This window comes from Moschus berezovskii, chromosome 16, assembly GCF_049115385.1.
Source record: "Moschus berezovskii isolate FMDL1 chromosome 16, NW_MosBer_1.0, whole genome shotgun sequence".
In the NCBI taxonomy this organism is placed as follows: domain Eukaryota; kingdom Metazoa; phylum Chordata; class Mammalia; order Artiodactyla; family Moschidae; genus Moschus; species Moschus berezovskii.
This window is the reverse complement of record NC_142475.1, coordinates 67,907,848-67,925,918: the sequence shown is the minus strand read 5'-3', so window position 1 is coordinate 67,925,918 and position 18,071 is coordinate 67,907,848. Positions and strand designations below refer to the sequence as shown.

General features: G+C 41.9%; 1 protein-coding gene across 1 annotated transcript in view; it reads right to left on the bottom strand.

Annotated features, from left to right (window-relative positions):
• CPA6 (carboxypeptidase A6) overlaps positions 1-18,071 on the bottom strand; it is a 381,349-nt gene that overhangs the window by 270,131 nt on the left and 93,147 nt on the right. The window lies entirely within an intron of this gene.

Here is an 18,071-nt window from a genome sequence, read left to right as displayed (position 1 = left end):
AAAACCACTATTGCTGCTGCTGCTGCTGCTAAGTCGCTTCAGTTGTGTCCGACTCTGTGCGACCCCATAGACGGCAGCCCACCAGGCTCCTCCATCCCTGGGATTCTCCAGGCAAGAACACTGGAGTGGGTTGCCATTTCTTTCCCCAACTATTGCTGCTAATTAACCTCAAACTGTAGTTGCCAAGCTAATATAAACTATCATTCTCAATCAACATAGCCATTTTCTCCAGTAATCATTGGACGGCATTTCACCCAGACAATGCAAGTCTCCTGAAGTTCTTAGGTGAGCAAAAGACTTATAAGTCAATGGGTATTGTAATCCTTTCAGTATTTTTTAGAGACAAGGGAATCATTAGGTCTGCAATTCCAAGATTTAAAACAATGTGGTATAATCAACAAATGTATGTATACTTATGGCTGATTCACATTGTCTAATGGCAAAAACCAACATGACACTGTAAAGCAATTATCCTCCAATTAAAAATAAATTATAAAAAATGTATGGGTAAAGTGGAACAGTGTTTCCCTCAGTTCAGTTCAGTCGCTCAGTCATGTCCGACTTTTTGAGACCCCATGAATCGCAGCATGCCAGGCCTCCCTGTCCATCACCAACTCCCAGAGTTCACTCAAACTCACGTCCATCAAGTCGGTGATGCCATCCAGCCATCTCTTCCTCTGTCATCCCCTTCTTTCTCCTGTCCCCAATCCCTCCCCGCATCAGGGTCTTTTCCAATGAATCAACTCTTTGCGTGAGGTGGCCAAAGTATTGGAATTTCAGCCTCAGCATCAGTCCTTCCAATGAACACCCAGGACTGATCTCTTTTAGAATGGACTGGTTGGATCTCCTTGCAGCCGAAGGGGCTCTCAAGAGTCTTCTCCAGCACCACAGTTCAAAAGCATCAATTTTTCGGTGCTCAGCTTTCTTCACAGTCCAACTCTCACATCCATACATGACCACGGGAAAAACCATAGCCTTGACTACATGAACCTTTGTTGGCAAAGTAATGTCTCTGCTTTTTAATATGCTATCTAGGTTGGTCATAACTTTCCCTCCAAGGAGTAAGCGTTTTTAAATTTCACGGCTGCAGTCACCATCTGCAGTGATTTTGGAGCCCACCAAAATAAAGTCTGACACTGTTTCCACTGTTTCCCTATCTATTTTCCATGAAGTGATGGGACCAGATGCCATGATCTTAGATTTCTGAATGTTGAGCTTTAAGCCAACTTTTTAAATCTCCTCTTTCACTTTCATGTTTCCCTGAGGATGATATTTATAGCCTGGGTCTTCTGCTTTCAACTTTCCTTCTTGTGATTTTTGTTGGGGCTTATAGTAAATATATTTTTATGCTGTAAAACATCAAAAACTAAATCTATTGACAAGAGAAAATGTAAAATAACTTGACTTCAAGGAAGTTGCATTTTATATATCATTATTTGGGAAGAAAAATATTCCAGAATTAGGTGAATTTTTGTGGGTCTGCTGAAAACAGGTGGGCCTTCCTGGGTAGCTCAATGGTAAAGAATCTGCCTTCTAATGTAGGAGACATGGGTTTGATTCCTGAATCAGGAAGATTCCCTGGAGAAGGAAATGGCAATCTACTCCTGCATTCTTGCCTGGAGAACCCCAAGGAACCTGGTGGGCTACAGTCCAGGAGGTTGCCAAGAGTTGGATATGACTTAGTGACTGAACAGCAACAACAGTAAAAGCAGGTAGTATTCAAACATAAGATTCTGATCACCCCTTCCTCCTCACTAACCACAGACTTGTAATGACTTAATTCCATATTCTCCAACCAACATTCTTTGTGCCAGGAACACATAAAGACAAGCCAATGGCTGGGAATATACATATACTCTATGACAGTAGATGGCTGTACACATATTAATTAGTGCCTGTGGAAACAGTTATCTCTTCACTCAGGCACAGAGCACATTCCAGGGTAACATCAGAGGAAACATGGTACAGTGGAGAGTGTACAGACTTTGAATTAGACAGTCATTCATTTATTCCTTACTTACATATTCCTCCTGGGCCCATTTGGTGCTAGAGAATAAAACAGGAAACACAGGAATACAGTTTTGCTGCCTAGAATATAATAGCTTCCATTCAGAGGATGCGACTTGTGAACAAAGGTCTGCTAGTCAAGGCTATGGTTTTTCCAGCAGTCATGTATGGATGTGAGAGTTGGACCATGAAGAAGGCTGAGTGCCGAAAAACTGATGCTTTCTAACTGTGGTGCTGGAGAAGACTCTTGAGGGTCCCTTGGACTGCAAGGAGATCAAACCAGTCAATCCTAAAGGAAATCAGCACTGAATGTTCATTGGAAGGACTGATGGTAAAGCTGAAGCTCCAATACTTTGGCCACCTGATGTGAATGAAGAGTTGTCTCATTGGAAGAGACCCGGATGCTGGGAAAAACTGAGGGCAAGAGGAAAAGGGGGTGACAGGATGAGATGGTTGGATGACATCACTGACTCAATGGACTTGAGTTTGAGCAAACTCAAGTGATGGACAGAGAAGCCTGGCATGCTGCAGTTCATGGGGTTGCAAAGAGTCGGACGTAGCAACTGAACAACAACTTATGAATCAAGTATTTACTTTGTTGTTATCAGTCTCTAAGTCGTGTCCGACTCTTCGTGACCCCATGGACTGCAGCACGCCAGGCTTTCCTATCTTTCACTATATCCTGGAGTTTGCTCAAACTCACACCCCCTGAATCGATGATGCTATCCAATGATCACATGCTCTGTATTTACTTGGACCTCAGTTACCTCATCTGTATAAAGGGATTAATAACACTCATTTCTCAGAACGTTGTGAAGAGCACATATGAAGAGGTACCTGATTCAGTATCTGACAAACAGGTAATATTTAAAACTGAGTTTTTATTAGATATCCTGTGCTTTGCTCAGATGCTCAGTTGGGTCTGACTCTGTGACCTTATGGGTCACAGCCCACCAGGATCTTTGGTCCATGGTATTTCCCAGGCAAGGATACTGGAATGAGTTGCCATTTCCTCCTCCTGGGGATCTTCCTAACCCAAGGATCAAATCTGAGTCTCTCGCATTTCCTGCACTAGCAGGCAGATTCTTTACCACTAGGGCCACTTGGGAAGCCCTTTATTATTAGATAGTTACTTAATTTTGAAGGGATAGACACACCATGATTGTGAAACTATGGCAGATCAGAGAACATGTTTCACATTATTTTTTTTCCAACTTTTAAAAAAAAATTATTTTTAATTGAAGAATAATTGCTTTACAATGTTGTGTTGGTTTCTGCTGTACAACAACATGAATTAGCCATAAGGATACACATATCCAGGCAATGGCACCCCACTCCAGTACTCTTGCCTGGAAAATCCCATGGATGGAGGAGCTTGGTAGGCTGCAGTCCATGGGGTCGCTAAGAGTTGGACACGACTGAGCGACTTCACTTTCACTTTTCACTTTCATGCAGAAGGAAATGGCAACCCACTCCAGTGTTCTTGCCTGGAGAATCCCAGGGATGGGAGAGCCTGATGGGCTGCCGTCTATGGGGTTGTACAGAGTTGGACAGGACGGAAGTGACTTAGCAGCAGCAGCAGCATACACATATCCCCTCCCATTGGAGCTTCTCTCCCACCTCCCCATCCCAGCCCTCTAGGTCATCACAGAGCACTGAAGTGAGTTCCCCATGCTATAGAGCAGCTTCCTGTTAGCTATCTGTATTATACATGGTTGGGGTTTCCCTGGTGACTCAATGGTAAAGAACTACCAATGAAGGAAACGTGGGTTAGATCCCTGGATTGGGGAGATCCCCTGGAGAAGGGAATGGCAACCCACTCCAGTATTCTTGCCTGGGAAGTCCCATGGACAGAGGAGCCTACTGGGATACAGTCCGTGGGTCACAAAAAGAGTTGGACATGATTTAGCAACTAAGCAACAAGTGTATATATTTCAGTGCTACTCTCTCAATTTGTCCTACCCGCTCCTTCCCCTGCTGTGTCCATAAGTCTTTTCTCTACATCTCCATTTCTCTTGTTGTTCGTCTCTATTCCTGACCTGCAAATAGGTTCATCAGTACCATTTTTCTAGACTCCACTTAAAAAACAAAGGGTGCAACAGCTCTTCACGATGGCTTCCTGAAAGTGTTTATAGTCTAGTGATTATTTTCTTCCGCTAAACTGCATCTAACTCAGATGCCCTATACATAGCAAGAGAAATGAGAAAACATTGAAGGTTTTAAACAGATCAAAACCTCAACTTAGGAATGTGTGAAACTGTGGCTAGAACCAAATTCAGAGGAGGTGAGCAAGAGAAGGCTCATTTATGACGTTTTTCCTGGGAAGAACTGTAACTCTCTGTTAAGAGAATGTTTTTACTTCTGCGTCAAAATTACTGCAATGCTGAACAGTAACTGAAGACCTAGCTCAGTGGCCCTCAATCTTCTTTGGGACTTAAATGACTCTTCCCCCTACTCTTTCTTGAATTCTGGGTTTGGAAAGATCATATCTGCCATGCATTGGAGAGTGTCGGCACACAGAAAACCCTGCATAAGTGCTTGCTATTATTACAACTGCTACTGTATTGGGGGCTTCCCAGTTGGCGCTAGTGGTAAAGAACCTGCCTTCCAAAGCCAGTGTAGGAGACTTAAGAGATGTGGCTTTGATCCCTGGGTTGGGAAGATCCCCTGGGGAAGGATATAAAAACCCACTTCAGTACTCTTGCCTGAAAATCCCATGGACAAAGGAGCCTGGCATGCTACAGTCCACAGGGTTGCAAAGAGTTGGACATGACTGAAGGGACTTAGCATGCACACACACTACTATAATCAGCTTATTAAATAATTCCTCCATTGTTTAGTAAAAGAATATTTTATAACACAAATAATTCTCATGAGGACACAGAAACACTACCACATGATGTTAATACCATTCCCCCCGCCCCCTGCCAAAGAACAAAGAAACGCAAGGTCCTAATGATTTTGGGTGGCTTTATCATAGCAAATAAATGAAAGTCTTTGGAAATACTGGAGCAGTGGAACATCCAAAGGCCCTCTCTGTATGTTCATGGGTCCAGGGAACCCAAGTTCAGAACCACTGGGTTTACTTTAATGGTTCCTTTCCTTTCTGAAAAGGCATTTTAAATAGTCTCATATGACCTAGGAGTTAAAGTTGTTGTTGTTTAGTCACCAAGTTGTGTCCAACTCTTTGTGACCCCACCAAACTAAAGCACACCAGGCTTCCCTGTCCTTCTCTATCTCCCAGAATTTGCTCAAATTCATGTCCATCGACTCAGTGATGCCGTCCAACCATCTCATCCTCTGTCACCCCCTCTTCCTTTTGCTGTCCATCTTTCCTAGCATTAGGATCTTTTCCAATGAGTTGACTCTTCACATCAGGTGACCAAAATATTGAAGCTTTAGCTTCAGTCCTCCCAGTGAATATTCAGGGTTGATTTCCTTTAGGACTGACTGGTTTGAGCTCCTGGCTGTCCAAAGGACTAACGAGATGTCATCATTCGATCATTACAGTTGTCTCAGTAATATAAAATGATGAATGAACGCTCACTATGATGGATAACTTTTGGAGCCTTGTCCATTGACCTCCCCACCGTGTCTACAGGGCTGAGCCCCAAGCATTTGGTTTGAATGACCTGAATCTATATCCATGATCTTGACTGGCTGGAATGTGACCAAACAGACACCAAATTCTTTCTGCTTACAGTTTAGGATTTTAACTATGATACAGGGACTGCAAACAAAGATCAGATGAACACAGAGCTCTTAAAGAAAGGTCTATGTATGATCCTGCCTTGAAGTCCCCAGAGCCCTGCCTGAATCCTTGCAACAAATTTCCCATTTTGGTTTAAAGTAGCTCAAATTGGCTTCTGTTACTCACAAACAATAAACCCTTAACCAACATGCAATTCAAATGCTAATTTGTTAGAAACCCCAGACTATCTATCTATGATAAATAACAGAAACTATCAGATTCATCAGGGTCTTTATGGAAAATCTGAAACAAATTTATAAGTACCACCATTCTTTTCCAGGGCCCCAGGACATAAGAACAGATGCTGTGTTTGGCCTGGTGATCACACTCAGATTAATCCAGTTTGTGGAACTGGGCACCATGTCTCCTCCTTAATATGTCTGCATCGGCTCATTGACACAAGCCTAAGAAGGCTCCAGGTTTGTAGTGGACGAGGGGAGGGGGAATCCAAACCCTTTCTCCAACATAAGTGTGTGTGTATACAAACACTTGTGTGTGCATGCACACATGTCTGTGCGTGCGCGCACACACACACACACACATACATGAAAGATAGGGAGGCATTTTTAAGTCATTTCTCAAAGAGGGAGATCAGATCCTGTGAGGGTGGTTCAGGGGAAAGGGAGAAGTTATCTGAACCAGTCAACAGTGAGTATTGAATGGTCTGAGGGAGGTGGCAGTTGAATGAAAGACAGTCTTGTAGCAAAGCAGTCAACATCCCCGTGGTATGGTTTCCCCAGGGAGAAAGGGTAGTGGACAGGCTCACAAAGCCATATAATACTTCGGAGTCCAAGCTGACCCGCATTGCTATGGATCCCAGATTCCCGGATCCTCAGAAGAGGAGGGTCTCTCTTGCTTTCTCCCCTTCCATTTCCCCCTGCCTCTGCATCCCAACAGTGCCTTGGTGTGGTGAGTGTGCAGCAAACCACACTGATACGTGCACTTGGGCTGCTCCCTAGAGCTGCTGGAACAGAAGTGAATCCCAGTGCAACCTGGGTGGAGATGACTCGGCCACAGGGGACAGCGTCGATCGAGGGTCAAAGCAGGAATGTAGCGGGAGCAGAGCTCCCTGACCAGGCCTTGGCACAACTTAGGTGGAGAGAAACAGTCAGCTGGGCAACTGGGGCTGCAACCTTGTATCCTGAGGGGGTCTGGCAGCATCAAAGGCACCACTGTCCAATTTGAAGACACACATTCACACTCTCAGTGGACAGCCAGCTCTGTCGGGGCAATAGCAGGAGGAATTTTGTCAGGGATGGCAATCAGCCATGCACGTGAATCCACACAGCTTCCCATGCTACGCAAAGCATGGAGACACACGAAACTCATTGTAATTGTCTGTGGATTCACCACAGGGTAGACATTATCTTGCACACAAGAAGCAGGATAAGGATCCCTCCCAATGAGATCTGTTTTGAGAAACTTAAAGTAGAAGCATGAATCCTCATGAGGACGAGTTTCTGCTAGAAGGCCAGGGAGGGTGCCCATGCTTGTGGTCACTGAAATGAAGATGTTAGGAGCTCAGAAAGCTTTCTTTCCCAAAAGTAAACTAATTTTAGAGACTAACACCTGCTCTAGGGACAACTCATCTTTCACTAGCCACGCTGGTCATTGTAATAGACAAAAGATAATTATCTGAAGTTTTGTCTTGGCAAATGAATAAAGTCTGAATAGAGAAGCTAATTAGGTAGCTTGTCTTCAGCAGATTCTTAGCCAGGTCATTTCCTCATTTCAGATTCTTATGGGGGACTCTTAGAAGTCATTTAGTCCTCCTGGCTCTGTTTTTCAAAAAAGAGGAGGGGAAAAAGTCTTTCCCTGCTCAAGCAATTAAGCTTTGTGGAACTGACAGACACCTTCTGTGTAACAAGAAGATAGACATTAAGTGCCCTGAGAAGTTTATAGGCAGCCTGGGAATAGCTCACCCATTGTTTTTAAGTCACCCAGATTTATAATTGCAGTTTCCATCATAGGCATTTGACACAGTGAGCATTTCTAAAGTGCTTCCTAGTCTCCAAATGGTTTCATTCAGTTTTTCTTCCTTTTGAAAAGAAGATTGATTTTATAGTATACTGGCTAGTGGGAAACTAATATTCTATATTAAATGAACTTCTGTTTGTATTTCTAGTTAATAACTGCATTCAATTCTATTTACTTTCTGCTCCTTTCTCTTAGCACAGGAACTAAGGTGTAATTCAGGTGCTCTGATTTTTAAATGCCAGCCACATATGAATTTTAATCCTGTTGGTTTTACACAAGCTCCAGATTCAATTAATTGTGATCTCAAAAGTATTTTTAAAATCTCAAAGCTAAGATTCTTGTCTAGGAATGGGGCTGTCATTAAATATTCAGAATTTTGAATTCTGCCCATAAACACATCTGCTTATTATATACAATATATCACGTATAATAAGCAGATTAATATATATACATATATCTATATATATCATGGTAGGTCCTGGGGTACACAGTTAGACCATGGATCTCTTCACCCACACCTTATCTAAAGATGCACAGGATGATACCGTGGGTGGAAGGTGGAGTACGCAGAGTATACTAAAACAGAAGGGAAAGTGAACAAAATCCTGATAGTGAGGATGGAGGGGGAAAAAAGGTGTGTTCAGGTGCTGACAACTCCCCAGTGATCTTAGGGTATCTCTTATTCTAATACAGAACCATAACTGGGATTGATGGCAGATTGTAGGTTAACATTTTTCGGTATGAAAATATCCTTTACTTACGGAGTGGGAAGAGAGTGAGAAATGTTTTGTTTTTCAATTGAGTAATGGTTGATTTACATTACATTTAGTTTCAGGTGTACAACATGGTGGTTCAAAGCTTATATAGACTATACTCCATTTGTAGTTAATGTAAAATATTGGCTATATTTCCTTTGCTGCACAATATATCCTTGAGGCTTTTTAAATTCTATACATAGTAAAATTCCCTGCCCCACAGTAAGTCTCCCTCTTCCTCATCCCACTGGTAACCATTAGTTTTTTCTCTATATCTGTGAGTCTATTTTTTGCTATATTCACTACTTTGTTTTACTTTTTAGATTCCACATATGATGTTTTCTGGTCTTTCCCATAATTTCATCAACAGTTGTTCTGTAAATAGTTGTAATTCTGGTGTGCCCATGAAGGCAGGTGAGCTCAGAGTCTTTCTACTCTGCCATCTTGGGAACTCCCTCAGTCAACATTTAAAGTTTAGGATTAAGTGCCTTCCTAAGCAACATCAGTTGTTTTATTTGCAAAATCAGGAGCTCATAGACTGGGTTAACTGGAATTGTTTTGTAGAAACAGAGCCGTCATAATATTCAATTAGAGACACATTTGATGAATATTTAATATGCATCCATTATCGGGATCCTGTTTCTGCTCTCAATGAGCTTACAATATCATTTGGGAATTTAAAATACACACACTAGGCTTCCCTGGTGGCTCAGTGGTAAAGAATCTCCCTGCCAATGCAGAGGACACCGGTTTGATCTCTGGTCTGGGAAGATCCCACATGCCTTGGAGCAGCTAAGCCCATGTGCCACAACCATTGAGTCTGAGCTCTTGAGCCTGGAGCCATAACTATGGAAGCCTACACACCCTAGAGCCAATGTTCTGCAAGAAGAGAAGCCATTACAATGAGAAACCTGCACACTGCAACTAGAGAGTAGCTAGCCTCTGCTTGCCACAACTAGAGAAAAGCCTGCTTAGCAATGAAGACCCAGCAGAGCCAAAAATAAATAAAAATTTAAAAATACATACACTTTAAAAATCCAGATTAAACCAAGCAACTGAAAATCTATTGTAGGTTTACAATATCAGAAAGGTACCTCTGGACTAGAGCCTCTGTAAGTCTCCCAAAAGGAAAGTACTGTTTGGCACCAAAAAGGACAAGGTATGAGACTTCAGTCATCTCAGGGCCAAGATTTATAATTGGGTTGTTTTCTCGATTTCACAAAAGCAGTGGCCTTGGGTTGACTGACTCCTCTTGGAGTTCCCAGTCTACAAGATTGACCCCAGCAGCAGCACCAGCAGCACCCTGGGGTCTGTTAGCAATGCAGAATCTTAGGCCTCAGCCCCCCTACATCAGAATCTGCATTTTCACAAAATCCCCAGGTGATTCCTATGCACACGAAGTTTGAGAAGCTTGGCTGTATGTTTTTTCGACAGTTCATACACTTAGATGCTCTCCTCAGTTCAGTTGCTCAGTCGTATCCGACTCTTTGCGACCCCATGAATCACAGCACGCCAGGCCTCCCTGTCCATCACCAACTCCCGGAGTTCACTCAAACTCATGTCCATCGAGTCGGTGATGCCATCCAGCCATCTCATTCTCTGTCGTCCCCTTCTCCTCCCGCCCCCAATCCTTCCCAGCATCAGAGTCTTTTCACTTTCTTTAAAAAATGTCTATTCTGCTTCTGCCTTTAAACTGTCAATAAAATTAGCCCCTCCCTACAGTGTTTAAATTGAAAAAAGGAAGACAGTGGCAGATTTTAACAGATTTTCCACCTCCTTTTTCCAGAGTATTTCAACCACATGCACATACCAGCTGTCTCCCTCTGTGAGCAGACAGCATAATAAATGCACCTAGTGATTAATCAAGATGATCTAATTAAATGCCTGATTATATATACAGGTAAAAACAGTTGGTTATTTCACAAAACAATGAAAAATGTCCTATGTCACACGAAACTGCAAATGCTTTTTATTAATATGGCCTCAAAACCCAATAATGATTCTAATTAATACATTTGTAGAAAAGTTCTGGATTTCCAAATTTGTTCTTTAAAATAATGAAATTTCCTCTAGAGAGAAACAGCACTCTTGTCTAACTAAAAAAAATTTTTTTTTTTGGTTATCAGACAGATGGACTCTTCGGACTTTGAGGCCTTTGTAAAGAAATCGAATGTTAGAAAAGAGAGAGATGGAAGAAATTAGTCACCAGTCAACTGGTGCATGGGGCCTTGATAGAAGACTGATGAAGAAGTGGGAAAAAATGAGTTTTTAGAGCATGGCCTTTTTCTTATTCATAATTATTCTGAGCTACCTCAGTTTACAGTTGAAAACTATCAACTGCTCCATAGGTTGAAAATGTGTATCATTCCTTGACTGTTGGCAGCATAGAAAAACAAACACCATTCCACAAGTGATAGGTATTTAGACACAAAGGAGGAGTGGATCTGTCCTAATTAAGTGGTAGGGCACTGCAGCCCTTATTGAGAGAAAACCAAAACCAAAATAATCTTAGCACACAGATCAAAAAAGAAATATTCTCTATTTTTTCCAGTTCTCCTTGTCCCCTTCCTTCTGGAAACACCCTTCTTTGGTCTTTGAAGGAAGAAATTAGGAAAAGTAGTCAGCCTGCAGCAGAGGAAACAGCAGGGACTTTGAAGCCAAGCAAATCCAAGTTTGGATGTAATTGCCTTAAGTGTGTTTTCAATCCAAACGGCATAGATGAGAGGAAGAACAGCTGCACGGGGATGGGGGAAGGGAGTCCTGGAAACAAGTGCTATAAAATACAGAGAAAATGTACCTTACCGTGGCATCGTTTGCTTTCTTCAATATTGCTGAAAGCATCTAAAAAAATCTAATTAATTCTTACAGTTTTATCCCTAAACACAAACATATCCACCGCATGCCTCATTGTAAAAGAGTTGTTGTTCAGTCTCTAAGTCATGTCCAACTCTTTGCAGCCCCAGGGACTGTAGCATGCCAGACTCCCTGGTCCTTCACTTCCTGGAGTTTGTTCAAACTCATGTCCATTGAATCAATGATATTATCTAACCATCTCATCTTCTGCCTCCCTCTTTTCCTTTTGCCTTCAGTCTTTCCCAGTGTCCGGGTCTTTTTCAATAAGTTGACTCTTTGCATCAGGTGGCCAAAGTATTGGAGTTTCATTTCAGCAACTGTCCTTCCAATGAATATTCAGGGTTGATTTCCTTTAGGATTGACTGGTTGGATCTCCTTGCAGTCCAAGGGACTCTCAAAAGAGTCTTCTCCAGCACAGCAATTAAAAAGCATCAAATCTTCAGTGCTCAGCCCTTGTTACGGTCCAACTCTCACATTCATACATAACTACTGGGAAAACCATAGCTTTAACTATATGGACCTTTGTCTGCAAAGTGATGTCTCTGCTTCTTAAGCAAGTAAAACGCTTCAAAAGAATGAAAGTGAAATTCTGCCAGCCTTCTACTCCTAAGAGATAACAACTGTTAGCCATATGCTGTATGTTCTTCTAATATATTCTTGATGCTTCATAACTTTAAAATTATGTAGTATTTGATATAAACAAAATATTAATAATCACTGTGATAGGCTGAATAATGTCCCCCCAAAGATATCCATGCTCCAATCCTTGTAGTCTGTGAATAAGACCTTTTATGGCAAAAAAGAACTTTGCAGATATGATTAAATTAAAGTTCTGGAGATACGAGATTACCCTGGATTATCTGCATCTCTGTGTGCATACTAAGTAATATCAGTCATGTCCAGCTCTTTGTGAACCTATGGACTGTAGCCTGCCAAACTCCTCTGTCCATGGGGTTCTCCAGGCAAGAATACTGAAGTGGGTTGCCATGCCCTCCTCCAGGAGAGCTTCCTGACCGAGGAATCAAACCCACGTCTCTTATGTCTCTTGCATTGCCAGGTGGGTTTTTTACCATTAGTGCCAATTATCTGTGAGGTCCCTAAAGGCAATAATGAGTTTCCCTGATGGCTCAGTGGTAAAGAATTCACCTTCCAATGCAGGAGATGCAGGTGTGATCCCTGGGTTGGGAAGATCCCCCTGGGAATCTTCCCCATGGACCGAGAAGCCTGGCAGGCCACAGTCCATGGGGTGGTAAAGAGTCAGATATGATTGAGCAAGGAAACAACAACAAAAGGCAATCACAAGTATCTTTATACAGAGAGGCAGGAGATTTAACACACATAGAAGAGAAGGCAATGTGACCACAGAGGAAGAGTTTGGAGATAGGAGGTCACCAATCAGCATGGATTCTCCCCTAGAGCCTTCAGAGGGAGAGCAGCCTGCTGATGCCTTGATTTCAGCCTCATCAGCATCCTCAGTAGAAGCAGGCTTCAGGGAGGAAACACCTTTGGGACTGAATCTATAACACTTGAAGACACAGAGACTTGTGTGTGTATAAAACATTATGTTATTTTGCTTTCCAGAAGAGTTACATATGCACTCTCCCAAGCCAGCTAACTTTGGTTCCAGAGCTTACCTGGTAGCTCAGATGGTCAAGAATCTGCCTACAATGAAAGAGACTTGAGTTTGATCCCTGGACTGGGAAAATACCCTGCAGGAGGGCATGGCAACCCACTCCAGTATTCTTGCCTGGAGAATTCCATGGACAGAGGATTCTGGTGGGCTACAGTCCATGAGGTCAGGAAAGAGTCAAACATGACTGAAATGACTTAGCACCTGGCTCACCAACTTCTAGAATATTTAACTTCTTAAAACTACTCAATTTCCCACAGCAAAGTACATTAAGTCATAATCAATCCTGGGTGGCACAACTAAGATAATAATGTATCTATCCAGAAATTCATTCAAGAGTTTTAAGAGTTGTAGTTTTCTTTGACTCTTTTTAGGCTAGCTTGGGCTACAGAAAACACATCCAGTAAAATCATAACTTCTTTTGGATAGGGTCAGGAGCATAGAATTCTTAATGTTTTTAGGAAAACCAGATAGGGCTGTGTGCACTGACTCCCTCACCTCCATGGGGACCATGGGTTAGGTACTGGCTGTGGTAAGGGGCGCTACATATCTCAGAAAATCCCCCTAGAGGGATTTTATCAAGCTGGCAAGTCAGAAAACTTCCTCTGGCAATAATCTCTCCTCCACATCTTTATCTGGGCTGATCCCTTTTCCCAAGTACAGATCTCCCTGTTTTAGGAGATTTGGATTATTTGAACAGAGACAGATGAGGGTGAAATGCAATTCACAGAACTGTCTTCTTGTTTAACTTTAGACAAAGTAAAGTGAAGTGAAGTGAAAGTTGCTCAGTTGTGTCTAACTCTTTGCGACTCTATGGACTATACAGTCCATGGAATTCTCCAGGCCAGAATACTGGAGTGGGTAGCCTTTCCCTTCTCCAGGGGATCTTCCCAACCCGGGATCAAACCCAGGTCTCCCACATTGCAGGCGGATTCTTTACCAGTTGAGCCACAAAGGGGAATAAAAAAGGAGTTGAGCTGCCAATATTTTCTTTTGGCAGGGGTTTCTTTGTTTGTTTCACTGTTTGGGGCAAGCTGAATTGAGAATCTTGTTCAAGACAATGGGCCAGGCTCTACATCTAATCAAAATAAATCTTTTCCAAGCATTTACTATTTACAAAGCACTAGAAGAGCCATCTGAAGTAGTTGAAGACATGGGCTTACATGCAAGGTACCCAGAGTTGATTAAAAAAAAAAAGCTGTTGGAGGAGAGAGACATATCTGTGAACTTATCTTTTGGTCATGATAGAGATGAACTTGGAACTAGAGGCTGAAGGGTACAGATGTTTCAGACAGGAGGGCAATGTGAAGGACAGAATCCTGATAGACAGGGTGGGGGTAAATGGAGTGTGGCCAAGTGACGGTCAGACCCCTCTGATTCGAACTGAGACTAGTTTCAATGTGAAAAAAGGAGTGAGAATGGGAAAAGAAGAAGAATACAGAGGGCCAAGTTGCAGAGTGCCTTGGACACCAGACAGATGAGTTTGGACGTGATTCTTGAAATGTCAAAGCCTACTGAAGGGCCCTGGATCAGCAGAGCAACATCAGAGCGTGGTACTTTAGGAAGATTAATTTGGTACTGATGTGCAGAACAGATCAGAGTGGGTAAAACTGGTGGCAGAGAGGCAAGTGATGAGCTTATTATGATCATGATATAACGAAGGTGGCACGAGAGAAATGAAACTGAAGGAGACTGAGGGGAAAAAAGGGAGTTAAGAGATGTGGGAGCCGCTGGACTAGGGGAGGAAGAATAACAGAGGTTTTGACTCGGGGTGGCGGGAGTTCTCTCAACTGAATGAAAATTGGAACAGAGGCAGGGAAGACTGGGGGGAAAAGGATGAACCATTTCAAAGAAGTTGGCATCCACTTAGAAATGTTCCGCAGACAACTGGACATATGCGACTGAATAGGGTCAGAAGCCAGGGCTGGAACTAATGGTGCGAGACTCATCAGAACCCCAGTAACACTAAAGCCGTGAAATTGACCGGCATCTTTGGGACAGAGAACACAAAGCTCATAGAGACAAGGAGAGCCCTGAGTGATGCCCTCTGTGCTGGGGTGGCGGTGGGGGGAGGCACTAGGGAAGGATCTAGTGAGGGAGACAAAGAAGTGCTCAGAGAGGCAAGCAACATGTTTGGAAAATGTCACAGACTTCTAGGAAATAGAACTTAAAGGAAGGAGTGGTCTTGGTGATTTTAAAATTATATCTCTGCACTATGTACCTTGAACTTCAGAAATAGCTTGCTTTAATGTTTGAATTAGGGACTTTGTGCTCAATTACAACCCTACCCTGGATTTTCTTCATCACGTTAATCATTTCCTTCCTGACTTCCTTCTCAGTGGAGCAATGTGTGCTTTGTGAAGCTAATTTAACTTTAGAGATCAATGTCAGTTGATCTTTTTTTTTTCTAATGGCACAATAAGAAGGTACCAGGTCATACTGTCAACAAATATTTGCCAAAAAACCTCCTAAGGGAAAAACCTCACATTAGAGTCTGAACAAACATCTTATTCACTTATATTCTCTATTTGAATTAAAAAGGTAAGCATTACAAATGTTTAAGTAAATCAAATGCAGGCTGGGGTAAAAAAAAAAAAAAAAGCCTTAAATCTAACATATGGAGTTAATGGTGCCACGTTGATTGTTTTTATAAGCACAAGAGCCTTTTAAAGCTGAGCACTCTGGCTATGCCCATTAGGTTACATGCTCCCCTCAGACTTTGTTGTTTGACAGCTGGTCCCTTACTGACTCAGAGGCTAAGGAGAAATACCATGTGTGCCATTTGCTTTGTCTCAGTGTTTCTAAAAGGTTTCCATTCCACTTGGTCTCTCTTTTAGTGGTAATATTCTTCAAGGTTCTCAAATATTGAAGGTCTGGTGTAAATAGATTTTCTTTCAACTTTTAAACAAGTCAGAGCCCTTACTCAAAATGGAAGGGAATATACAATTAAGACTTGGACACTGGCATTACTCTTGTAAAGTTTTTAAAGGATCGTGTTGCCTAGACAACTGAGTTTTTTACACAAAGTATAAGTATTGTGGCTAAAGACTAGGAGAAAACCAGTATCAGGACACTGAGAGTGTCAGGTGCGTAGAATGGCAGACTCAGGGTAACACTTTTTAATGGCAAGGCTGATATGTTACTTTAACAAAAACCTCGTTATCAAGGATCAATGGCCTCTAGCACATGGGGAAAAAATGAAAAATTTCAAACATGTTCAAATTTTCCACATGCTGCTAGTTGTGCAGGAGAGCCTGGCACTAAAATGTACTTTTTAAGTGGAGGCTTTACAAATGTTTGCTGCCGTGACTGCTTTTATGAACTTTGGCAGGTAGTTTGACCTACTTATTGGATCAATTTGGTCAGCAGTTCACAAACACTCATCTATAGATAAAATGTGTCAGAATCACTCAGTAATTATTCCAAAAAAAAAAAAAAGGATTCCTGGGCCCAGTTTCCAAATACTCTGATTCAGTCCAATTGGGGAATGTCTAGTGTGTTTGTATTCAATGTTTACCTTTGTTAGAGCTGCCGGTGATTCTGACCAGTAGCTTTGAGGGAAATCAGTTCTTTCTAGATGTTTCATTCTAGGAATGGGAGATGCTGTGAGGTAAACTAGGCTATGACCCAAGGTGAGCTTACGTTCTCCATCTGCTAAGTATAAGCATTAAGGCACTGAATATCTGCTAAATGAGGGAATGATAGTCATTCTCTGGTGGGTTATTTATGACCTTGTAAATCCTGGCCTTGAACTATTGCAAGTGTACAGATCACAGGGGGGAATATTATCATCTTTACCTATGATGCCTTTACTTCACGAGTATTTGGAGTATTTGACGTTTTCTTTTTTCTTAACATGTGTTGGAAGAAGAGATACTAGGAACATAGAGACACACCCAAGACATGTAAGTCAAGACAGAAACCAGGTTTTCTGCTCCCTAGTCTATTTCTTATGAAATACACAATCACAGGATAGAATTGTTTCCCATGTTGATATACTAGATCATTTTAATATTTTTAAAAGATTTTCTGATGTGGACCATTTTTAAAGTCTTTACTGAATTTGTTACAATATTGCTTCTGTTTTATGTTTTGGTTTTTTGGAAGGAAGCATGTGGGATCTTAGCTCCTCAATCAGGAATCTAACCGGCACCCTCTGCCTTGGAAGGCAAAGTCCCAACCACTTGGCCACCAGGGAAGTCCCCAGATCATTTTAATATTAAAAGGGAGAAAGCAATGGTTACCTTCACAAAATAACACTGCCAGTACCTCCTCCCCATCTCCTCAAAAGCAGTGAAGAACACAGACACATCCCAAAGAACATCCCTGTAACACGAAGCTACCACATTTCAAAAATAAGCGTATATACATTCTCTAAAACTTTGTTTTCATTCAACAATACATCATGCACATTCCTCTGCCAATAATGCATTCTTTATAGAAGCTTCATAATATTTCACAACGTAGACAGATATATGATGATTTTTCCAATAATTCCCTCATTGACAGACTTTGTCTTCAGGTTTTAAAAATATTCCCTATATACAGCACTGCCATAAACACTGTAACATGCTAGTTGTTTTGACAGGTATTTTTCTAATGAATGGGATTAAAACGCAGGACACTCTGGTCCTTTCCCAAGTCCTCTGCATGCCTTTTTTCTATGGAAATACTTTAGCCAAAGAATAAATTTAATCAGAGAAGTTAAAAAAAAAATGCAGAAGCAAAGGAAACAAACAGGACAAAATGGCAGTAGTATTTTAGTCAGTAAGTAAAGTCAAGGACCTTCAGAACCTTCTCAAGGGCTATGGATAATATTCTGAGCCATATCCTGTGGGCTGACTTATAGATACTGAAACCAGGTGGAAGAAGTTAACTATTTGATGACCAGACTGCCGCCATGACATAAGCAGTCACAATTCCAAGAACTGGCCTCAAGGAAATGGGAACAAAGCCAGGTCTGGAACTGAAGATTAACTGAACTTAAAACAATCAAGATGATGCTGGTCAGACCAATTCTAAGACGACTGTCAGAGCTGACTGTGCTATTTCTTTGTGTAGCTCTCTCTCATCCTATAAAAGCTCTTGCCCATTGGTT